The 26,396-nt window shown below is 41.9% G+C and overlaps 1 protein-coding gene across 7 annotated transcripts in view; it reads left to right on the forward strand.

The window, feature by feature from the left end:
- The window catches only part of MGA (MAX dimerization protein MGA), a 660,453-nt gene that overhangs the window by 50,903 nt on the left and 583,154 nt on the right, over positions 1-26,396 (forward strand). The window contains exon 1 of one of the 7 annotated variants that reach the window (XM_029598659.1): positions 20,014-20,159. The exons of 4 other annotated variants lie outside the window; for them this stretch is intronic. The gene's annotated coding sequence lies outside the window, so the exon portion shown is untranslated. Of the gene's footprint in view, positions 1-20,013; positions 20,160-21,002; positions 21,124-21,151; positions 21,424-26,396 lie in introns of those variants that run through there. 2 more of the 7 variants (XM_029598660.1, XM_029598657.1) reach the window with 2 other exon arrangements.

Here is a 26,396-nt window from a genome sequence, read left to right on the forward strand (position 1 = left end):
CGCTGTCTAAGCAGGGAGCAATGTTGCAGTTGCATTAAAAGCACCAAGGATTATTGGTTAAGGGTAGTCACCACCACACCAGCAAATTACTCCCCTATAAATGATTTTTCATTTCTGTCCTCTGGCCTTTAGAGCTCCACAGTGTTTATCCCATGCCCCTTTGAAATCTTTGACTGTTTTTGTCTTCATCACCTCCTCCAGAAGGGCATTCCAAGCATCCACCATCCTCTCCATGAAGAAATAGTTCCTGACGTTGGTTCTAAGTCGTCCTCCAGGAGTTTCATTTTGTGATCCCTAGTTTTATTGTTTTTTTTCCCCCAATGGAAAAAGTTTGAAGTTCATGTATCATTAAAACCTTTTAGGTACCTGAAGATCTGTAACTCCTCTATTCTAGGTTATACATATTCAGATCCTTTAGCCTCTCCTCATAAGTCTTGATACAGACTCCACAACATTTTGCCTCCCTTCTTTGGACTGCCTCCATCCTGTCTCTATCTTTTTTGAGATACTGGCTCCAGAACTGAACACATCACCACCTCCTGTTTCTTACTGGTTATTCATCTCTCTATGCAGCCCAGCATTCTTCCGGCTTTAGCTTTCGCCTTGTCACATTGCTTTGCTATCTTCAGATCACCAAACACTATTACCCCAAGATCCCTCTCTTGGTCTGTGCACATCAGTCATTTACTCCCCATCACTGCAGCTCTTTGGATTACCACACCCCAGATGCATGACTCTGCACTTCTTGGTATTGAATCCCAGCTGCCAAATCTTTGACCACTCTTCAAGCTTTGTTAAATCATTTCTCATTCTCTCTACTCGTTCAGGCATGTCCAATCTGTTGCAGATCTTAATATCACCTGCAAATAGACACTTTACTTTTTATCCCTTCCGCAATGTCGCTCATAAAGATATTGAACAGAACCGGTCCCAACACTGATCCTTGTGGCAGTCCACTTAACACGACCTCTTTTCAGGGTAGGCTCCATTTACCATTATACTCTATCTCCCATCAGTCAACCAGTTTGTAATCCATGTCACCACTTTCCCACTCACTTGCAAGCTTCTCATTTTATTCAAAAGTCTTCTAAGCAGGACTGTATCAAAAGCTTTGCTAAAATCCAAGATCATTGCATCAAGTTATCTTGCTCGATCCAATTCTCTAGTCAACCAATCAAAAACATCAATCAGATTTGTCTGACAGGACCTTCCCCTGGGGAATCCATGCTGCCTCAGGTCCAGCAACCCACCAGATTGCAGATATTTAACTATCCTTTCCTTCAGCAGAGTCTTCATTAATTTTCTCGTCACTAAGGTGAGGCTAAGCGGCCTGTAGTTTTCAGCCTCCTCTGTGAAGCGGGACCACCTCCACTCTTCTCCAATCCGCAGCAGCACTCCCATTTCCAGGGATCTATTGAACAGTTCCTTCAATGGACCTGCTAGCACATTGCTGGGCTCCCTTAGTATCCTGGGATGTATCTCATCTGGCCCCATGGACTTGTCTACTTTCAGTTGCCTAACTCTTCCCATAATTTCGCTTCTGTAAATGGAGTTTCATCTATCCCATCCCCATCTATGGTCTTGTCAACCAGCAATGGTCCTTTTCCAGGGTCTGCCATTTCTTCATTTTTCTCCACATGTTGCTTCTCACCACCTTTCAATTTCACTATACCACTTCTGGCCTCCCTTCTTTTTCTGATATATCTCAAAAATATTTTGTCACCTTGCTTTACCTTTTTGGCAATGCTTTCTTCCACTTGGCCTTTTGCTTTCATTTCTTTCTTCGTCTCCCTCAGTTTTAACAGATATTCTTCCCTGTGTTCCCTTTTTTGGGATCCTTTATATTGCTTGATTGCTGTTTTTTTCCCCTTTATTTTTTCAACCTCTTCCTTAGAGAACCAGATCGATTTCTTTTTCCTCTTACTCTAGTTTACTTTTCTAACATATAGATTTGTTGCCTTTGTAATAACTTTCTATTTCTCTCTGTTCCACCTCACCAATTTTCTCCCAGTCTTCCAGTTCTTCAGGTAACGTCCCCATTTTGACACAGTCTGTATTTGTGAAAATCAAAACTTAGATCTTCATGTGACTTCTCTGTATCTTATTTGTGAAATCAAACCATATTGTCTGATCACTGGTGCTCAGGTGAGCCCCTACTCGAATATTAGAGACATTATTTCCATTTGTGAGCACCAGTTCAAGTATCACACCCTCCTTTGTAGGTTCCATTACCACTTGTTTGTACTGTGCCCCTTGAAAAACATTGACTATCTCTCTACTTGTAGATTTCGTAGAAGGGATACTCCAATCTACATCTGGCAGATTTAAATCTCTAACTAGCAACACTTTCCCTTCTTTCCCAACTTTGGGATGTCTTCAACCAGATCTGTGTCCAGTTATTCTGTTTGAATTGGTGGCCTGTAGATCACATCAGCAAAAATGGAATCTTCTTTTTTTAGGATGGTCCATCATGCTTCTTCTTGATCTCGTAGGTCTTGCAATTCAGTTGCTTGGATATTGTTTTTGACATAAAGACTTACTCCTCCCCCTTTTCTGACCTCTGTTCTTTCTTAACAAGTTATAGCCTCAGTCATGAGAATTAATGAACCATGTCTTCATAAAAGCAACAGTGTCCAAGTCTGCCTCCACCATTAGGGCCTGCAAGTCTGGGATTTTGTTGACCAGACTACGAGCATTTGTAGTCATAGTTGGTGATTTGATTATTAGGAATGTAGATAGCTGGGTGGCTGGTGGGCGTGAGGATCGCCTGGTAACATGCCTACCTGGTGCGAAGGTGGTGGACCTCACGCGTCACCTAGATAGGATTTTAGACAGTGCTGGGGAGGAGCCAGCTGTCGTGGTACATGTGGGCACCAACGACATAGGAAAATGTGGGAGGGAGGTTTTGGAAGCCAAATTTAGGCTCTTAGGTAGAAAGCTTAAATCCAGAACCTCCAGGGTAGCATTCTCTGAAATGCTCCCTGTTCCACGCGCAGGTCACCAGAAGCAGGCAGAGCTCCGGAGTCTCAATGCATGGATGAGAAGATGGTGCATGGAAGAGGGATTCAGTTTTGTTAGGAACTGGGGAACCTTTTGGGGAAGGGGGAGTCTCTTCCGAAGGGATGGGCTGCACCTTAACCAGGGTGGAACCAGACTGCTGGCGCTAACCTTTAAAAAGGAGATAGAGCAGCTTTTAAACTAGAACAAAGGGGAAAGCCGACAGTCGCTCAGCAGCGCATGGTTCGGAGAGAGGTATCTTCAAAGGATACTAATGATGCATTAGAATTAGGGCATCCCGACAGTGAGGTTCCAATAATTTAGAAAAATAGTCCAAGTGCCTGTAACTAAAAACTCACCTGAGATAAAAAATTCTAACTTATCCCTATCAATTAAAAAGCAGAATGAAAATACAAACAAAAAACAAACTTTGAAATGTTTGTATGCTAATGCCAGAAGTCTAAGAAGTAAGATGAGAGAATTAGAATGTATAGCAGTGAAAGATGACATAGACTTAATTGGCATCTCAGAGACATGGTGGACAGAGGATAACCAATGGGACGGTGCTATACTGGGGTACAAATTATATCGCAATGACAGGAGCACCCAGGAGGAGGTGTGGCGCTTTATGTCCGGGATGGCATAGAGTCCAACAGGATAAACATCCTCCATGAGACTAAATACAAAATTGAATCTTTATGGGTAGAAATCCCTTGTGTGTCGGGGAAGACTATAGTGATAGGGGTATACTACCGTCCACCTGGTCAAGATGGTGAGACTGACAGTGAAATGCTAAGAGAAATTAGGGAAGCTAACCAAATTGGTAGTGCAGTAATAATGGGAGACTTCAATTACCCCAATATTGACTGGGTAAATGTATCATCGGGACACGCTAGAGAGAATACAGTTCCTGGATGGAATAAATGATAGCTTTATGGAGCAATTGGTTCAGGAACCAACGAGAGGGAGCAATTTTAGATCTAATTCTCAGGACTTGGTGAGAGAGGTAACGGTGGTGGGGCCGCTTGGCAATAGTGATCATAATATGATCAAATTTGATTTAATGACTGGAAGAGGAACAGTGTGCAAATCCAAGGCTCTCGTGCTAAACTTTCAAAAGGGAAACTTTGATAAAATGAGAAAAATTGTTAGAAAAAAACTGAAAGGAGCAGCTACAAAAGTAAAAAATGTCCAAGAGACGTGGTCATTGTTAAAAATTACAATTCTAGAAGCACAGTCTAGATGTATTCCACACATTAAGAAAGGTGGAAAGAAGGCAAAACTATTACCGGCATGGTTAAAAGGGGAGGTAAAAGAAGCTATTTTAGCCAAAAGATCTTCATTCAAAAATTGGAAGAAGGATCCAACAGAAGAAAATAGGATAAAGCATAAACGTTGGCAAGTTAAATGTAAGACATTGATAAGACAGGCTAAGAGAGAATTTGGAAAGAAGTTGGCTGTAGAGGCAAAAACTCACAGTAAAAACTTTTTAAATATCGGAAGCAGCCTGTGAGGGAGTCAGTTGGACCGTTAGATGATCGAGGGGTTAAAGGGGCACTTAGAGAAGATAAGGCAATCGCGGAATGATTAAATGATTTCTTTGCTCCGGTGTGTACTGAAGAGGATGTTGGGGAGGTACCCGTAATGGAGACGTTTTTCATGGGTAATGATTCAGATGGACTGAATCAAATCACGGGGACCTAGAAGATGTGGTAGGCCTGATTTGACAAACTGAAGAGTAGTAAATCACCTGGACCTGATGGTATACACCCCAGAGTTCTGAAGGAACTAAAAAATGAATTTTCAGACCTATTAGTAAAAATTTGTAACCTATCATTAAAATCATCCATTGTAACTGAAGACTGGAGGATAGCAAATGTAATCCCAATATTTAAAAAGGGCTCCAGGGGCGATCCGGGAAACTACAGACCGGTTAACCTGACTTCAGTGCCAGGAAAAATAGTGGAAAGTGTTCTAAACATCAAAATCACAGAACATATAGAAAGACGTGGTTTAATGGAACAAAGTCAGCATGGCTTTACCCAGGGCAAGTCTTGCCTCACAAATCTGCTTCACCTTTTTGAAGGCGTTAATAAACATGTGGATAAAGGTGAACCGGTAGATATAGTATATTTGGATTTTCAGAAGGTGTTTGACAAAGTTCCGCATGAGAGGCTTCTAGGAAAATTAAAAAGTCATGGGATAGGTGACGATGTCCTTTCGTGGATTGCAAACTGGCTAAAAGACAGGAAACAGAGAGTAGGATTAAATGGACAAATTTCTCAGTGGAAAGGAGTGGGCAGTGGAGTGCAGTGGAGTGCCTCGGGGATCTGTATTGGGACCCTTACTTAAAATATCCAGCGTACTTTTGTTCGCGCCTGGTGTGCGAACAAAAGTACGCCCTTGGGCAAATTTATAAAATCTACCCCTATATTTATAAATGATCTGGAAAGAAATACGATGAGTGAGATAATCAAATTTGCAGATGACACAAAATTGTTCAGAGTAGTTAAATCACAAGCAGATTGTGATAAATTGCAGGAAGACCTTGTGAGACTGGAAAATTGGGCATCCAAATGGCAGATGAAATTTAATGTGGATAAGTGCAAGGTGATGCATATAGGGAAAAATAAGACATGCTATAATTACGCAATGTTGGGTTCCATATTAGGTGCTACAACCCAAGAAGGAGATCTAGGTGTCATAGTGGATAACACATTGAAATCGTCAGTTCAGTGTGCTGCGGCAGTCAAAAAAGCAAACAGAATGTTGGGAATTATTAGAAAGGGAATGGTGAATAAAACGGAAAAGGTGCGGGCTCCATGGTGAGGCCGCACCTTGAATACTGTATACAATTCTGGTCTCCGCATCTCAAAAAAGATAAATTGCGATGGAGAAGGTACAGTGAAGGGCTATCAAAATGATAAGAGGAATGGAACAGCTCTCCTATGAGGAAAGACTAAAGAGGATAGGACTTTTCAGCTTGGAGAAGAGACGGCTGAGGGGGGATATGATAGAGATGTTTAAAATCATGAGAGGTCTAGAATGGGTAGATGTGAATTGGATAGTAAAAAGACTAGGGGGCACTCCATGAAGTTAGCATGGGGCACATTTAAAACTAATCGGAGAAAGTTCTTTTTTACTCAACGCATAATTAAACTCTGGAATTTGTTGCCAGAGGATGTGGTTAGTGCAGTTAGTATAGCTGTGTTTAAAAAAGGATTGGATAAGTTCTTGGAGGAGAAGTCCATTACCTGCTATTAAGTTCACTTAGAGAATAGCCACTGCCATTAGCAATGGTAACATGGAATAGACTTAGTTTTTGGGTACTTGCCAGGTTCTTATGGCCTGGATTGGCCACTGATGGAAACAGGATGCTGGGCTTGATAGACCCTTGGTCTGACCCAGTATGGCATTTTCTTATGTTCTTATGTAGCTTTCCAGCCTCTCCCTAGTCACCTTGTATGCTTTTTTGAACAGATTGATGTTACTTTCTCTTTCCTCTTCCTGTTTTGCTTGGGGGTGACATGCCAAATTCACTGGCCATCTCCTGCCAGCGTGTCCAAAACATGCACGTAAACCTCTGCACCAGGCTGGGCACACTTCATTGTATTAGTCCCTATATTTGGCACAGAGATGAGCAGTCAAACGCTTTTTCCTCTTTTAAGTGCTTTATTTAACAGAGAACAATATCACCAGCATTCACAGTTTACATAACAACAAATTCTGGCTAGCTGTGCAAAGAACTGCCGTCTCCTAATTTATACAACATAAACAGGTCAGCTATTCCTAAGGGGCTGCCAATCCCGTCTTACATTCCTGGAGACCTGGAACCCCTCTTTCTCTCCTCAGCCTACATTATATCCTCAGACTAGAGGAAACAGCAAGTACCCTGTTCTTAAGGTGTTCTGGGTCCCTCTGTATATTCCCTGTCACATGAGGGTGTAGAAGCAGAGGCAAGGCAGAAAAAGATTTCTGACCAAAAATGTAAGTTTGAAGTGAAAAAATAGAGACTAAGTACATGTCTGTGCGAAGTTCAGACAGCAATTACTGGTGAGGCTCAAGAGGCAATGCCCATAGGAACTCCTGCACATGCTCAGTAGAGTTCAAAGTTCTACAGCTTGGAGAAACAAGTCCATTCAATGCCATTGGATGACATCACCCACAAGTAATGGTTAATTCAGCCTGCTTATTGATGGAAAATATAAGATTTTAAAAAGGAAAGTGAGGCATAACTCATCAAAATGAAAATATCTTCAGTATATAAAGTTAAGCCTGAACTGCAGCTAAGCACCCAGTAGAGCAGCTGCTTTTATTGGTAAAAGAATAAATATATAAATTATTATTGTGTAAAGCATTCCTCTTCTTTTTCCAAAGTATTTTATTAAACAAAACCGTTCAGCAAAACCACACCAAAGGAATACTATATGACAAGAAAAAAAAAATACAAAAATCTTGCGGAACGTACATGGAAAAGTGCCATACAAAACTTTTCTGACATTTTTTGTATATTTTCCTCCCCCCCCCCACCCTTCCCCGCATTGCCGCATGGGGACACAACAAAACAAGTATTACAATTACATCACCGTGTAACCACCTGTAACAACCTCTTGGCTTTAAAAGAAAATCATACAGTAAATTTGAAGATTTGCAATTGACTCACAGTGATTATGTAGACCCAACACCAGGAGCTACTGGATCTACCAGCGGGAACAACTGTTGAATGGCCTTAGGGAGAGTGACATAGAAGACCCTCCATATATCACGAAAGAAACCTTTTTTCTTGTGAGAAAAGGTCTTGTATAATGAACCATATTCCATCTGATATAAATTGGACAATTGTGCATGCCATAAGGAGCAATCCGGAGGAACTGCCTCCGCCCATTTCAAGAGAATACATTTTTTTACAATCAAACACACTTTAGAGAAAAAAATAATATTATCATGGTTGAGCGAAGATTCGCCTGTATCTATATTCAACAAACAAAATGACATTGACCAATGTATCTGTGTGGAGAAGATATTGGACACCCTCTTCCGGACTTGCTCCCAAAAAGCTTGAATAAGCGGGCACTCCCACAGGGCATGAATAAATGTAGCAGGCCTGAGTGAACATTTAGAGCATAATTTAGAGCTGGCGCTACCCATGTGAAAAGCTACCATTGGAGGATAGATAGCCTGGTGGAAAACTCTCACTTGAAGCTCTCGTAGATAGACATTATTCGTTATTTTGGCTATAGATAGATAACCTTCTTTCAATATTAGCTCATCTAGTTCTTCCGTAATGACAGCTCCCCATTTTTGTAATAGATCGAAGGTGAAGTATGAGGTTATATTTTGACAGAACCTGTATAACAAGGATAATGACCCCTTCTCCCCCCATATACCTTAAGAAGAGCATATGTGCGATTCTCTAAAGGCCCTTGGGTTGACCATAGAAGTTTATACACAAAGGCCCGCAATTGTGCATATCCCAAAAAATGAGTAAGGGATAACCCCAGTTGTGCTTGTAATACCTCAAATGATTTTAGACCCCCTGACTTGGAGTTCAAAATAGACCCCAATACCACATCTTCTGTAATCACAGTTCGTCCCGTAAACAGAGACTCAAATGGAGGCGTCATTGGGTTTTTGATCAACGGATATTGCAAAGAGATCTGGGTGGGCAGCTGCTGCAACACACTCCTCAATGCTTTCCATGTCCTGTGTATAATAGATACTAATTGAGCCATGATACCCAGCTGAGACAGATCTTTATACGATAAATGTAGAACCAGTTTGGGGTTTAAAGGTTGACATATATCTGTCACTAGGGCATAATCAGTATACTCGGATGTGCCCTGCAGCCAATCCCCAAGAAACCGCAGTTGTGCCGCCCAAGCGTACAGTTTGAAATCAGGTAAATTAAAACCCCCTTTTACTCTAGGTGCTGTAAGAGTACCATAGGATATCCGTGCTTTTTTCCCCCGCCATAAAAATAGAGTGATATCTCGTTGAAGGCGTTTTAAATCCTTACTCGAAAGGTACATGGGGATCATGAGTAACAAGTATAATAATTTAGGCACAATAATCATCTTTATGACAGCTGTCCGACCATGCAAGGATAGAGGTAGGTTCAACCATGCTTCCAACTGCTTTCCGATTTTATCCAATAGTGGGGGTAAATTGATCCAATACCATTGCTGGGTATTCTTATGAATTTGGACTCCTAAGTATTTAATTTTATCCCCAGCCCATCTCACCGGAAAGTCCCGCCATGCAGTCTCTAAGGTTCCCCCTACATCCAGAGCTTCGGTTTTATCCAAATTAAGCTTAAAACCTGAGACTGCCTGGTAGGTTTCAAACAGCTGTATGGCCTGGGGAAGTGACTCCCGAGCATTAGTTAACAATAATAACAGATCATCAGCAAAAAGCAAAGTCTTATGAACATGTTTCCCCACCGGTATGCCCCGAATATTCGGGTTAGCCCTTAGTGCAATTGCCAGGGGTTCCACAGATAATATAAACAAGAGGGGGATAAATGGGCACCCCTGCCTTGTCCCTCTACAAAGCGGAAAGGGCTCCGACAAGGAACAGTTTACCATAATGATGGCTGTAGGATTAGTATATAAAAGTGTAACATATTGAAAGAATGCTCCTTGAAAGCCAAATTTCCTCAAAGTCTGTTTCAAAAATTCCCATTCCACTCTGTCGAATGCCTTCTCCGCATCGCATGCCACCAACAGAGGGTCTGGAAGCTGTCGGGAGGTACTTTGTTGAAGAGCACATAGTACTCTATGTATGTTAACAGTGGCCCTCCTTCCTTTCACAAATCCCACCTGATCCTTTTCAATAAGGTATGGCATTATATTTTTGAGGCGGTTTGCAAGGATTTTGGCATAAATTTTTATATCTAAATTTAGTAAGGAAATCGGTCTATAAGAACCGGTAAGGAGGGGATCTTGTCCTGGTTTTGGAAGGACCACTATATTCACAGACCTTATCGTCTCCAGCATTGTCCCACTATCTTTCATAACTACAAAGACCTGGGCCAGGGTTTCCGGGAGTTCCGCACTTAATGTCTTGTAAAACAAGGAGTCAAAACCATCGGGCCCTGGTGCCTTGTGAGGCGGCAAGGTTTGAATAGCTTCTAGTACCTCTGCTTTTTTAATATCACTATTTAAGAGGATATTCTGCTCTTCCGAAATAACCGGACATATAATCCGTTCCAAAAAGTGGGATATGCTATCAGAGTTAGGTTTGTCAGAGGCATAGAGTTGTTTATAGTAATGGGAAAAAATATTGGCTATGTCTCGGGAACCAGTATGTATTTTCCCTTGAGTATCCCTAATCGCCGATATGAATTTACTTGGTTCCTGACTTTTGAGGAGATTTGCCAACATCTTTCCGGCTTTATTTGCTTGGTCAAGTTATCAAGCATCTTGGTTAATCGAAGAATGTCTGCATTCTGTCGGGTTTTTTTTTTTTTGTCAATTAGATTTTTATTAACCATTGAAAACATGAAACATAACATTTGACATAAAATATGACAACAATGGTATTCATTTTTACAACAATTCCAAAGTGTCTGGGAAAGGATATTGCTTACATATAGCTATAAGTCAATAGGGACGAAATACTGTATGTCTGGACCAGAACCTGTAACCTCTAGAGGGAAGGCATCTTAGATAACATTATCAAGGACGCTGCTTTATACCTATGTAACTCCTCTAACCCATATGCAGTACCCCCCAATAAAGATCAAGCGAAAATACAAAATGGTACTACATGTGTTTGTTCACTCTCCACTTCCTGTATGGCTCCCACACAGCCATATGTTTGGGCTGGTTCCTATGTTTTTGCGTAGTAAGCTTATACAATTCCATCATTACATTAAGTTTCCGTATTAGCAGGGATAAATCAGGTACCTGACTACTTTTCCAATGGGCTGCCAACACACACCGTGCTGCAATTAAAATCTGTTGTGTTAGTAACCATTCATATGTATTGCCAGCCACTGGTGCATTAAGCAATGCCTGTTCAGGGGACAGATCAACAGAACGCTTAAATATCTCCTGCCGAACAGATTTCACTAGAGCCCAAAATCGCTGCACTCTATCACACCGCCACCAGAGGTGAAAAAAGGTTCCACTCTCCCCACATCCCTTCCAGCAGCTTGCAGACGATAATTTAGCCTTCCATAATTTATAAGGAGTACAATACCATCTGAGGAGCACCTTGTACCCATTCTCCTGAAGAGATGCTGAGATAGAACTACGTTTAGTGTTCTGAAAAATGATATCCCACTTGTCTTTACCCAAAGGTGCCCCGAGGTCTCTCTCCCAGGCTGACATAAAACCGGGTTTGGATTGGGTAGCCATATTAAGAGACTCATAAATTTGCGAAATCAATTTGGTTACCTTATCAGCTTGTTCGCACCAATTCTCTGCATTCTGTCGCTTTTTTTTGTAACTCGCATAACTAATTATATGTCCTCTCAGTACCACTTTAGCAGTTTCCCAGAAAAGGATTGGCTGCTGAGTGTGTTGATCATTGTCTTTGACAAATTCTGCCCATTTTTCTTTTAAAAATTGTGGGAATTCACGGTCTGTGGAGAGAAACCCAGGTAGTCTCCAGTGATAACATCTATCAGAGGGTACAACTTCTATCTGTGCAGTCACCGGGCAATGGTCCGAGATTACTAAATCCGTGATCTCGGCATTAGAAAATTTCTGAAACACAGATTCAGAAACTAACAGGTAATCAATTCTTGATCATGTTGCATGCGCCCTAGCTAAATGGGTGTAATCATGATTTCCTAGGTTTAAAACACGCCAAAGATCCAACAATTTCAATTGCGCACAGAGAAACAAAGGTCCCTTGTTTTCCCCCATAGGGTGATCTGCCCTCGCTGGTTGTCTGTCAATAGCAGGATCCACTACACAATTCAGATCTCCCCCAATAATGATAGGTCTGTCTGCATATACGGAAATCTGAGATACCAACTCTACAAAAAAGAGGTGGTCATATTGGTTTGGGGCAAATACAGAAACAAGGGTCAACTCCAATCTCATGAGAGTCCCGACTACTATGACATATCTTCCTTTGGGATCTAAGATCTGTTTATGCAATTTAAAGTCGAAGGCTCTATGAATTAAAATTGCTACTCCCCGACTTTTGGAGGAGCCAGCAGCAGAAAAAATTTGAGTGAACCCTTTCTTAGCAATTTGCGGGCTTCAGCTTGTGATAAGTGCGTTTCTTGGAGAAAAATCAATTTAGCCTTTAACTTATTTAGATGAGCTAGAACTTTCTCCTGTTTAACGGGCGTGCCCAGTCCCGCCACATTCCAGGAAGCTATCTTTCCCGCCATAAAATTGCAAGGGTACAGATAAGGTATGTTGTTGATTCTTGACGGGTGTCCCTAAAGGACAACCCCCTGTGGCCCTCATCTGAGGCAGCAGAAGCCAGCAGTACAGGCAGTATCATATTAACAGTATAACCAAATATAAAAGAAAAAAACCCCCATTCCCCCAAACAGCAATGCGATCCCCTCCCCCAAAACTCCCCCCCCAAGTGTAGTAACATCCCTATTTGGGACTGGGAGTCAACAGACTGACATGCACAGCCATCTCATCAGAAAGAACAAAACATTCTCATAACATTAAACCATATAATCCCACGAAATGGGTCTGATATGAGTAACTATACTGCCAAACCAGCATTGTTAAGAGTAAAACAAACACTTATACATATTTCAGTGATCATCGCGACACTGCTGAACAAAATCCTAACCAATATAAAGTGATTCTGAAGTCATATTCTCCAAATTGTAATGGCAAACTGCCCCTTAGAACCTTCGTTACTTAAGGATTATTTGCACAAGCAGTTTAATAGCCCGATGAGTACAAAACGCCTTGAGGCACCAACCCCCAATATTATTGGGCCCCTCCGTAAATATCTTCCTTAATCAGATAAACAAATAAACGTCACTCCACTGTGGTAGTTGAGAGTTGCGGGATCTGATTAATAAACGCTTGGGCCGCCACAGTATCTTCAAAGATTTGTTGTGTCCCCTGGTGCCATACTTTCAATTTGGCAGGATACATAAGCGTAAATCGCACCTTCTTTTTTACCAGCTCCGAGCATAAGGGAGTGTATACTTTCCGCAACCCAGACACGTGCGCAGAGAAGTCTTGAAAGATAAGTATCTTCTGATTCTCATACTTGATATCTCTCTTTTCTGAAGTGATGCAAAATGGTCGTCTTGTTGACATAGTGTAAAAACTTAGCAATAATCACTCGCGGCCTGTTCCATGTCCCATCAGAGCTCTTTGGGCCCAGCCGGTGGGCTCTCTCCATCAAGCCGCCAGCCGCAGTGTGTAACGTCTGGATCAGGGCCAACAGCCAGGTCTCCAGCGTGCTCATGATCTCCCCGTCTGCAATAGATTCTGGGAAACCGACAAATCTAAGATTATTTCGTCTCGCCCTGTTTTCTAATTCATCAAGCTTTTCGCTCTGTTGCTTGCCAGTTTGTTCCAGCGCCTGAATTTTACGTTCCAGGGCTCCAACGTCATCTTCCAGGAGAGTAGTGCGGCCCTCCACTCGCTCCACTTGATTCTCAATCTCTCCCAAAGAGGATCGAACTTCTGCGATCTGTTCTGCAATCTGGTGCAAGCGAGCATCCAGTGCAAGCACCACCGCCTGCGAGATTCTGTCCTCCAGAGACTCCTCCGTTATAGTATCTGTAATTTCAGGAGAAACCGGCGCCATCTTGGCTTCTGTCGGTTTTGCTTTCTCCTTCTCTTTGCGCTGTAGTTTGGTCGCCATTCCGCAAGATTTCGTTTGATAAATGCAGCTGTTGAGATGAGGGCGATGTAAAATTATAAAATCAATTGAAAAAGTGTAAATTCTGTTCGTCCCTTAGCTGTAATACGATGAGACGGCTGGAACCCGGTCAGTACACGTCTAGCTGAGTTCACCACATCACGTGACTCCGCATTCCTCTTCTTAATGTAAACTCTTCTTTGCATTCAGAAGAAAGGGCAATTTTAACAACAGATTTTAAAGGTTCTTGAGGGCCAGTGCACAGTTTTGTGGATTACCCAAGTTGGATCCAGCTTCTGTTCCTCAGGCCAGCAGGGGCTGGGGTATTGCAGAGGCAGTATTCATAGTCACTAGAGGTCAATGGGATGAAGAGGGAAGGGACAGAATCTCAGTCATTGCTCAACAGCAGCATAATCTACAGGCTATCTTAAGTGCATATTTGTATGAGTTCAATATTAAATCTTTTTTATTACTTTTAATGTATTTTAATTGTGTGTAAAATACATTATAATAAAAAATAATTTATTTCAGTATTGAAAAACAGAGTTCAAAAATGGTATTTCTGTAGACCTCCATTTTATTTTGAGGCGATCCAAAATGTTTCATATCAAGATATGTGGTAGTCCTTAATTTTTTAAAATTATATATTTATCAAACATTTCCACAAAACAATTTTGCTATAGAAATTACCGTATTTTTCGCTCCATAAGACGCACTTTTTTTCCCCCAAAGGTGGGGGGAAAATGTATGTGCGTCTTATGGAGCGAATATAAAAAAAAAAACAAACAAAAATCTAACAAACCCCCCCCCCCGACTCCCCCAAGACCTGCCGACTTAATTTCCTACAACCCCCCACCCTCCTGACCCCCCCAAGACCTGACAAACGTCCCTGGTGGTCCAGCGGGGGTCCGGGAATGATCTCCTGGGTGTGGGCCGTCGGCTGCCAGTAAACAAAATGGCGCCGACGGCCCTATGCCCTTCACTATGTCACTGAGACCAACCGCTGCTATTGGTCGGTCTCAGTGACATAGTGAGGGCATAGGGCCGTCGGCGCCATTTTGTTTACTGGCAGCCGACGGCCCTATGCCCACACTATGTCACTGAGACCGACCGCTGCTATTGGTCGGTCTCAGTGACATAGTGAGGGCATAGGGCCGTCGGCGCCATTTTGTTTACTGGCAGCCGACGGCTCACGCCCAGGAGATCGTTCCCGGACCGCTCCTGGACCCCCGCTGGACCACCAGGGACGTTTGGCAGGTCTTGGGGGGGGTCAGGAGGGTGGGGGTTGCAGGAAATTAATTCGGCAGGTCTTGGGGGGGTCAGGAGGGTGGGGGGTTACAGGAAATTAATTCGGCAGGTCTTGGGGGGTCAGGGGGGTGGAGGTTGTTAATTTAAAGGGTTGGGATGGGGGGGGGGGGGTTTGGGGGTTCCCAGAGAAAGAAAAGTTTTCTGCTCTGGGGAGTGGACCGAAATGGCCCTCCCCAGACCCGAAAACAAAATGGGGAGAAAAAAAAAAGCTATGCACTCCCCTAATTTGCTCCATAAGACGCCCAGACGCAGAGCCGGTTTAGCACAATTTTTTTTTTTTTAATTTTCCCCCTCTGAATCCTAGGTGCGTCTTATGGTCAGGTGCGTCTTATGGAGCGAAAAATACGGTAAATGAAATACAATTATTTATTTATTTACTTTTAATATATCGACATTCGTAGCACACATCATGCCGGTTTACAATTAACTCAAGAATGGAAATTACAATGAACAAGGAGCAGGGAGAGGGGAATAGGCAAGAAATTACAAGAAAAACAGAATTAAGAAAATTTTCCTCATATCTCATTCAAAAGAAACATAGAGGGAGAGGAAAAGAAATTTAGAGAGAATCTAGGAAAAAATTAAATTAGTATTTGCCTGGACTTTACCCATTGCAACCTCTTCTTAACTGGACATACCCTAAACTAATCAGGGCATCACTGATGTCAATACAGATAGCTTCTTAGCATCAAGGAAAAAACGTAAATGTTCAGGTTTAAAAAATACAAAATTGACAATTATAATTAACCAGACATGTGCAAAGATAATGTAACACAAATGAGGCACCAAAAGCCCTAGTCTGATGCATATTCAAAAATATCTGCCTCCTTTCCTGGGTAGCACTTGTCAGGTCAGGAGATATCTGTATTCTCTGGTCAAAAACAAAATATTTGGATTATGAAAAAAGGATCGCATAATCAAATTCACATCCTGTTCAAACACTAAGGACACAAAAAAGTGTTGCCCCAAAAAAAACAGTCAAACTTAAGTCCGCAGAAGCTTGGGCAAGTTCCTGAATTCCTTCTTGTTTTTTCCTCCGCATGCCAACAGGAAGGTAATAAAGCCTATTAACTGTTGGAATAGCATTAGATGGAACACTTAATACTTCTTTCAAATATTTTTTAAATAAGTCATCGGGAGTAGCCCCAAAAACATTACAAAAATTTAATATGTGTAAGTTTTTAAATGCCCCATCTGATTTTCCAAGTTCTCCAGCTTGCTATGGAGGGTAAGCTTATCTTGAACCATTATAGCATTTAAAATTTTAATCTTTCACTTCAGTTTCCAATTTCTCTAGTCTTTGCACATGTTCCTCTGTAGTTAAATCAAAGCCTTGGATCAGCAATTCAACTTTTGAAGACAAGTTTTAAATTTGAGGCACAAAATTATTTGGAGTAGTTAAATCACAAGCTGATTGTGAGAAATTGCAATAGGGCCTTGACAAACTAGAGCAGTGGTTCTCAACCTTTTTTCCCACTGTGACACACCTGACAGACCACGCTCATATGTGTGACACACTGCTTATTACATTATTTTTATTGTTAAGAATGACAGAAGGGAAAGATGCAATTTCTGTTCAGAAAGAGTATGTATGATCTCTCTCACACACAAAGGATCTCAATTACACACATACTCTTTCACATATACAGGCTTTCAATCACACACACATACAACATCTCAAACACACATGCTTGCTCATTCACTAACTCCCCCCCCCCCCCCCCCCCCTCCACCCCCCGAACTAGTGCAGCAGCAGCCTCCTTCACGTTCAGCTGTTGCGGAGAAAGGAGTCCCATCGGCCACAGGGGCTGACATTCTTCCTCATTTTGCTCTGAGCCGCACTGCTCATTCTTCAGGCCGCACCTCTCTTCTTCAGGCTGATGCTGCCCGCACTAGCATGGTCTCTTCTTCCCGCGCACGCACCTGCTGCTCACCACTTCCTTTTCCGGGTCACGGGGGGAGGGGAGAAGAGAACATGCCGGTGCCGCTGACTCCAGCTGTCCTGCTGCGTTCAGCATTTTAAGCCCAGGTGGAGGACCTATTTTGCTCAGGTAGGGGGAACAGCTGGGTCAGTGGGGGACCGGGAAGTGTGGTGACACACTGGTGTGTCATGACACACCGGTTGAGAACCGCTGGACTAGAGAGCTGGGTATCTAAATGACAGGTGAATTTTAATGTGGTCAAATGCAAAGGGATGCACCTAAGGAAAAATTAATCCTAACTACAAATACTCAGTGCTGAGTTCCACTCAGAAAAAGTGCATTGGTGTCATACCTTTGAAATCCCAGCTCAGTGTGTGGCAGAGAATAAAAAAGCAAATAAAATTTTAGGAATTATTTGGAAAAGAATGGAGAACAAAACTGAGATTATCATAATGCCTCTCTATTATGTTTTGTGTGCCATTTTGATTGCCCCATCGCAAAACTAGAAAAGGTACAGAGAAGGGCAACAAAAATGATAAAGGGGATGGAACAGCTCCCTAATGAAAAAAGACTAAACCATTTAGAGTTCTTCAGCTTGGAGAACCCTGAAAGATATGATATGATAGAGGTTTATAAAATCATGAGTGGGATGGAACAGATAAGGAATGGTTATTTACTCTCAGATAGTCAAGGACTAGGTGATTTAAATAAATTTAAAACAAATTAGTTTTTTTTTTTTTCTTTTCACTCCATGCACAATTAAGCTATGGAATTTGTTGCCTGAGGATGTGGTCAAGGCAGCTAGCATAGCTGAATTTTAAAATGGGTTTGATAAATTCCCAAAGAAAAGTCCAGAAATAATTATTGGCCAGGTAGATTTGAGGAATGCCACCACTTATCCCTGGGCATGGGCAACAAGAAACAGATCTACTGTTTGGGATCTGCTAGGTGCTTCCTAGGGATCCAGATTGGCCACAGTTGGAGACGGGTTGCTAGGCTTGATGGACCTTAGGCCTGGCCCAGCATGGCAAGTCTTCTGTTAACAAATATGCATACTTCTTATACTAAGCAAAATACAAAGGTAGCAGAGAGAGTTTCCGAAAGCTGACATTTTATTTTTCTAATTACAATGATCTGTCTGTACTTTCTGCTTTTCTCTTGTGTCTTCTAACTCCTTTTCTATGGTCTTCTTTCCACTTTGTTTCTTCTCTCTTATATTTTCTATTTTCTCCCCTTCCTCTGTCTCTAGCATTGACAGTTCTTTAATCGTTGCTGTATTTTTCTCTTTTCTACCTCTATCAACTCCATATCTAGATTTTGCAATTTTCCCACCTGTCATTCTTCAGACCTCAATCCTCAGTATCTCTTCATCTACCAGCATTCCATCTCCTACCCCCTTCCCAGTTAATCATTTTACTCACCCTTTGCCCAGCCTTTCACCCACTCCCTACTCCAACCTTTCCACACTCTGCCTCTCATCTCCTCACTAGCCTCAGCTCCTTGTTTTGCTCATCCTTTCTCCTGTCTAGTGCCTTTCTTCGTTCTTACTGCCTACTCAAGCCTCTTATTACTCATCTTTCACCTCCTCCCCAGCCCAATTTCCACCTTCTCCATTCTCATAGTTCCATCCCTTTACACTGCATCTCAGCTGCTCCTCAGCCCAGGCCATTAGGTCCTTCCTTCTGTATTTCGACTCCATCCCCACCCTTCAGCCCCCTTCTACCTTCATCTCACATCCACATTCCTATCTCATACAACCTAGCCCATCTAACACACCTCCACTTACTTCCTCTACCCAGTTGCTGAGTCCTCACTCAAGCTCTGAGTGCCCATCTTCTCCCTCCCTTCATTGCCCCTTATGTGAAGAAGCAGCCTAGTGATTAAAACAATAGGCTGATAACCAGGGAAGACAGGGTTGAAATTTTGTTTCTCCTACTGTTTATTTTTGTGATTGACTTCACCCGCAATTGCCTCATATACAAAGTTAGAGCTTGCATTACTAAGGCTTTCCCCCTTTCTTATGTTGTAAGCCCTCTGGGGCATGAACAATTCCTGCTGTACCTGAATATAACATGCTTTTGAGCTGGGTTTGGACATGTGAAAAACTAGATATAAAATCCAAACCCGTTCCCAAGTTATCCTTTCTCTCCCCACACCCAATGTGGGAGTCCCCATTACATTCTCTCCTTATGCACCAGTTGGAGGTCCGTGCTCTCTCCTCCTGCCTCACCTCTTCCCTTTCAAATCTGGAAGTTCTTGCAACCTTGTAACCTTGGTGCCGCTACGAGAGCGCCTCTTCACTTATTGTCGTAGCACATACACTTCATAACGAACTGCTAGAATTACGTGTATTTACAGACTCCCATGTGCTTCAAATAGCTAAAGGTATGAGCCGAAGAGGCGCTATCATTATGGCAGGAAGAACACTTAGGTAACAAGCATCAGAGCCGGGAAGTGAGGGGGGAGTAAAGGACAGAGACAGGAACAAGTTTAAAACGCCGGGAGGGACGATCCGAGACTGAGCACTGTGGCACATCGAGGCATGGATTCTGTATGTCCATAGCTAGACAACCGAGAGAAATCAGTGGGACATTTTAATGAAACTTCTGCTTCTTTATTAAGACATCTTTAAGGGGTATCGTTGGAACAAGCCTTTTTGTATCGGTAGTTTATTCGACTCTGAAGCACAATTTAGTTTTACTAATTTAAGGCTTTCTGTAGTCCCTTGCACATACAGGACTACAGATTATAGTGGTTGCTGCCCTTCAATAGCTGTGACCTCATCAAGGGGCGAATGTTGCCCCACCATGGATAGGCACTTATAAATTGACCCAAGCATCACTCCAAACATACTGCGGCAGCCGGTTCCAAAAGCAGATCGCAGCTGTACCTACTGTCACTACCTCTGACTTTTAAGAATCATACTTTCTCTCCCAGAACGTTGCATTTCCGCTTCCTGTTTCGCGCCTCACATTTCCGGTTCGGCATTACTGTACCTAGCGCGTGCCGAGCACGGCTTCTTCCCTGGCCTCGCTCCCAAAAGCAGTTATTTTGCCCTGTGGCACGATGAAGCCAAACTGCTTCGCACTTACAGCAGCTGAAGATTTGAAGGGCCATCTTCTTCCAAACGTAAGAAAAAAAAATTAACATTAAATCGATCCACTTCCTAAATGAACATATTCTAAAGAAGAATGGCTTAATGGAAGAAATGAATTCTGATTGATGTCTGACTCCATCTATTTATAAAAGAGAGAACATGAAACATTGGAATGTACAGTTGTGAATCAATGAAATATGGATTGTTAGGTTACCGTTTTAATATCACTTCATTTTTTATTCGTGTTATTGTGGAAGGCATTTTATGGTTAAACTTTTGAAATATGAATGCTTCACTAAAAATAGAAACATATTGCCGTACTTAATTTGACACTTCCTTTGGGGTTGGAAGAAGTCTATTTCCAGAAGGCTCTTTATATTCATCTAATTTGCAATTGATCCTGCATTGCGGCTCTGATTGTATCAATCTCTGTAGCTATTACGAGGTGCTAAAATAGTCAGTTTTTCTAGTGTACGCGCCATTGTCGTGCCCTCAAGAAGGGTCTTGAATGATTTGTTTCACCTTCTTGCAGTTGATGCTACGGGAGAAGAACCAGGCTGGTCACGAGAGAGATTACAAAATGCTGTAGCAGCTGCTGGGCACGCTGCATTTGGCGCTAGTTTCACTGGCAATGCCCAGACAGGCATGCTTGCTTCTAGGTGAAAGTCAAATGAAAATCTTCGCAAGCACGGAATTAGTAATAGGTCAGGGCTGCCTGCCCTTGGCAACGCATGCAACCATCTTTGTTCTTGTACATTTCAATCCGAGTGCAGCGCGTCTTCTGGTCCGGAATGAAGGGGGGGGGGGGAGGGTTCTCGATGTTCCCATTACGCCTGCGTCACTGCAGTGCAACGTGCGCATGCCTAAGTGACGTATTCCTTGCGCACGCATGTTTTTCTCAGCTGGCTGACATACTAACGTTCTCGAAAAAGAAGGAAAAGCTGAGTGGAAAAGAGCATAATGTAAACGTTACGGGTGAATGCTTCGAACTAGGCGGTAATTGTATGGCTGGATTGTGTTAGAAAACACCTATACTTAAACTACTCAGAGGAAAAATGGTTTTCAATTGCTCGGTATTGCTTAAGTTGTCGCGTGAATAGTTTTGCAAAATCTTCACGCGCGCTAGTCTCGGTTAAAACGGACATAGGAGGCGAGGGAGGGGTTAGTGCACAATGTGAAACTAGGTCACATTTGAGGTAGCGTTCGCACGCACGGTTCTGCAACGTGTGGTAATCATGCGCCTCCGACAAGCCAGAGGAGCTGGGAAAATTGACGCCAAAAGGAGCGGTAACGAGGGTAGGTTTAGCAAACCAGCGTCTTATCTTCGACAGCAGTATGCACAAAATAGTTTTGGCCGTACAAAGCACTACACATTTATCCTACTTTTACAAAAAAATGGGAGGCTTGCTGTTTCTGAGCCCTATTATTAACCTTCTCATTTGTTCCCTCGACACTAAATTTTTAGGGCATGAATAGGAAGCCAAGAGAAAACATATGGGTATTTTTTCTGCATTCAAATATTACATGAAGACACAATTACAGTTGTCATCACTTACTAGTCTTTTTGTTTTGCATCCACTTCACACTTTATGCCATTATATGGGGTCTAGGAGGATCATGGGAGGTATTTATTTGGGGTTCCACATATTCCATAAATACACACCTAATAAATTTGTTTTCCATCTGATCCACACCAGTTTTGATGTGAGCATTCTGAGAATGGTGGGGGTTTTGTTTTGGTCTCTTGTCTATTTAGTTTTGTATCTGATTCATACCGAAATTTCAGGATATGTCAGGGGATTCACAAGGATCATGACAGGTATATTTAGATGATCAGCATATTTCACAAATGCATGCACTCATGTTACCTAATACCTTTTGGGTTTGGCATTGGATTCATATCAAATTTTTCAGCAGATGTATGGAGTTAAAATAATTTTTGGAAGGATCCATGTATTTGTGAATATGCATGCAAAGTATGCCACGGAAGGGTGTGGGGTTTTTTTTTTTCCCATATCCAGAGTCCATTGGTTATCTGTGTAACCTTTAGTAAAACCTATGGGATACATATTCAGCTTAGTTGCATATCACTTTTCCAGCTAAGTTACAAGGATATTTAGTGGAATGCCGCTATGCTATGCGGCTGAATATTTATGCACCAAATGCTGCTTAGCGGGAAACGTGTTATCCAGCTAAGTCTAGATGAGCTCAATAGCAGGTCTAGACTTAGTGGGTAAATTAATCTGGCTAAGTATCAGTCTCACTTCTTAGCCAGATGAGTTATCTGTTTAAATAGCACAGCTTTGATCTGCCCATTGCCTGCCCTCTTTTTCTCTGTTGAAAAGATAACAGATAAGTCACTTATCCAGCTATGTAGCTGCCGCTGAGTTTACCTAGTTTACCTCTTCCTCTCTCAATAATTTTCACTCAGTGCTCCCATGCTCTATTTTCTCTTGTTACTTCCATATGTTATTTAATTTTAATTTTTAATCCATTTTTTTTGTTTTTCCTGTAAGGCATCTGGTAAAGATGAACAATTCAAACTCTGTGTTTTATTATTGTTCCAACAGGTTTTCATGTTTTGATGTTCTTTGTTACATGTAATGCTTTTTCAAGCAAGTTTTAATTGTTCAATGTAAACCGATTTGATTTGCATCTAATGCAAGAAGACCGGTATATAAAAAACCAAAATAAATAAAATAAATAAATATACTTGTTATAGTCACTGTGATGATGCAGCAGTTAGGTAAGATGTGCTTCTGAAAATACCTGTTTAGCATTCAGTATATGCATGCAATAGATTACCTTCTAGGTACTCTTGTAATGTTAGTCTTAAAAGTGAAAGAATAAGGCTGCTGATTTAAAGTTAAGTGACTTTAAGATAATGGATATTCCATAGCTTTAATGTGTGCTTTCAGAGATATTAGTTATGTTTGGGAATTATTAGTAAAATATTAATGTAAACCAAAAGGCTGTATGATGTTTGTTCCACTGTGGGCAAAACATATTTGATATTTTGCTTAACCCCTGTGAACTCTAGTATTTTCCTTGTAATATGGGTGACATAGTTGCTTTAGAAGTTGTGATTCTTTTTCTTAACAATCTGATATGTTTTTTAAGGGGCCGATGCAATAAAACCGCACAGTAAAATGGGTGCTCATATTAGCGCCTGTTTTACTAAACACACATAACCATCTCTCCTGGCCGCCCGATGCAATAATCAAATGAGCTGCTATGCTAAAATGGACGTGCTAGGGGAAATTGTGTGTATCGGGTGCCCAGGAGATGTGGCTGTACATGTGTTAGGGAAATGGACGCTCAATACTAGTGTCTGTTTTATCCCACTGCTTCAGAACTTCATAAGCTAGGTCACCTTACATGCTTACATGAGGGAATGGCCAGCAGAAGAATTGAAGTAAAACAGTTTCATTATTTAAGGAAAAACAGTAAAATGGATGAATTCTTGACAGTTTATTGCTGCAAGACACTGAATCTGCAAAATAAGAGAGGCTTTATTTAAACGGGAACCACAGAAAGCAGTATTGTTCTGAGTTTTAGTTGAGCCCTGCACTTTTGGGTTGACTTAACGTCAGCTTCGGAGCTGGTGTTAAACTGTCGCATTACAAAGGGTGCTGCGTGGCAATTTTCTACATCGGAAGGTAATAACTAATAGCCTCATCTACATGGCATTTACATGTGATGAGCTGTATTACCTGCACATGAGTTTGGACACGTGTTTTGGATGCACTAAGCCTCATATTTCATTGGGTGTTAGCCTCTCGTGTTCCAAACATGCATTAAGCTGTGTGCTAGGCTGAGCACACTTTATTGCATCGGTCTACAAGTGTTTACAAATATCTGTGAAATTGTCTGGCAACCAGGACTCTCCAATACAGAGAAACATGTGCCTTAATAATGAATTGATGCTTATCATTAGTATATCCCTGAAAACATTTTCTTGGTTGCCAGGACCTATGTCCTTTATGTGCAGCTGACAAATATTTAAGGTATGCCATTTCTGTACCTTTTCCATTTGACTTTTCATAAGGGGATAGTTTTCAAACTGCATTCACACAAAGAATATTCATACTTTTTTACTTCTGGGCTTTGCACCAATTTTTAAAACAAAAGTACGTACATATTTTTTTTTTTTGAAAATTGCCATGGATACAGAATATGTAGTCACTTGCATCTGTTTTTTTGTGGTTTTAGAATTTTGCTTGAAAAGTATGCTTATTGATTTGAAAATGCAAATTGTCCATGTTTTTCCTCCCACAAATTAAACATACCCCTAGGAGCACCACCTCTGTATGTAGCTGAAAGTATGCATATAATGGAACCCTGCACTTTTAGCTGGGTTAAGGGTGAACAATTTTCAGACACTCCTTGTACCCAGGTAATGTCACGACTGGGCTGGCTGACTTGGGGATGCCTCCAAGCAGAGAGGAGCAGGAGCCAGAAGCAGGCGAGTCAGGTGTGAAGTCTTCTGCAGGGGTTAGGATTAGGCAGGACCAGCATAGATCTGCCTGATCAGCCACTTTCCTTTCAAGTTGAGCCCTTCGGTGCTGGTGGCTGCAGGTCTTCTGGAGTGTGGTGTACAGGATCAGGAACAGAGTACTCAAGAACAAGGAGTGCACTGGCAAGACAGGGCAGACAAGGAATATATGCAAACAGGATGGGCCACTGGGAGGCCCACAAGATGCAGGAGGGCCACTGGAAGACCTATAGGGAACAGAAGCACGGCTGAGAAATACATAGACAAGGGTGGTCACTGGAGGACCTAGTCAAGACAGGACAAGACAGAATACAGGCAGACAGGAAAGGCCCAAACAAGGCAAGGAGCACAGACAAGAGACAACACAAGTCAGGGCAGGAGCTATACACAGAACAAGAGCAAGGTTAAACAGGCAAAGGTCCAAGAACAAGGGCAAGGTTATAAGCAAGAGCACAAGAATAAGTGGCCCAAGGCAGAGAGGAGATTCCTTGTTGAGGCAGGGAGTAGTGTGTGAGGGAGGTTCTTATAGTGCTGGCCTTGCTGCATCATGCGGCCTTCAAGGTGGTGGCTAGAGCTGGTCCAAGCATGGCCCAGTGAGGGTCCCTGCTGGTGTGTGTGTGTGTTTTTTTTTTTGGGGGGGGGGGGGGGTACCTAGCAGTTAAGTCTGTGACAGGTAAATTGGTTTTTACCCATATAAATGACTTTTGAACATTGTCCTCTCCAGAGTCATAAGGCTGACCAAAAGACTTCAAGATCAAACAATGAAATAGAGAATATTTTATGGTGGCTGTATAGATTATGGCGCTTTATCAGTTTTTGTGGTCTGCTGTCTTATGAGTCAGAGCTGGTATCACTTAATAAAAACAGCTGATTGGGTAACCCCATAGTGGGTCTGGATGTTTGTTAGCATACATGGCAGTGCTTCTTAACTTTTATTTTCTAGCATACTTTCAAGTTTGCTCGATCCTTTGGACGCAAAAACTAAATTTGTACAATCCTCTCTCCCTTTCCTCCATTTCTTCCCAGTTCATGTGATCCTTTAGTCAGGTTGGAGCCCTTGCAGTGATAAAACCACACTTGGCAGTAGTGTTGCAAGGAAAGATTTATTTACATATAAGTGCAAAACAGGACCTGGTTTATATGCTGCAGGCTATTTAGAAATAAGGCTTAGATTTCAGTTACATCACAGGGTCTGAGAGCAAAGTAAATCTTGAACAGGTTCACACAGCTTGGCCTCCAAGCCCTTAAATTGCTGGGCAATGTACTTCTAGAGTTTCTTCTTAAATTCCCGAGGACCGATTAGGTTTTTCTGGAGTGGGACAGTTTGAATACATAAAGCTGCCTGAGCCCTCATTCATCTAAGCTGTTCCACCACTCTTCATATTACAAGGGGGTAAAGGGTTGCTCAGAGAAGAAGCCATCATAGGAAAACTATGTTCTTTAATTTAGTCTTTACAGAAGATGATGATGATGATGAGGAGGAGATTCCCAAACCACAACTGTTCTTTGAAATTGATAGAAGAAATGAAGCAAATCACTGTTAAATTGGTTGGACTTATTAGAGCAAAATGACAGGTTAAATAGCAATAAATCACCGGAACCTGATAGCATTCATGCCAGAATTCTGAAAGAACTCAAATATGATATTGTAGTTCTGCTATTGTTAATCTGTTTCATTGGACCTGAAGAATAGCAATATAATGCTGATTTGTAAGAAAGTCTTCAGTGGTGATACAGGAAAATACAGACTAATAAGCCAGATATCAGTGCTAGG

Source organism: Rhinatrema bivittatum, chromosome 4 (assembly GCF_901001135.1).
Source record: "Rhinatrema bivittatum chromosome 4, aRhiBiv1.1, whole genome shotgun sequence".
NCBI lineage: Eukaryota > Metazoa > Chordata > Amphibia > Gymnophiona > Rhinatrematidae > Rhinatrema > Rhinatrema bivittatum.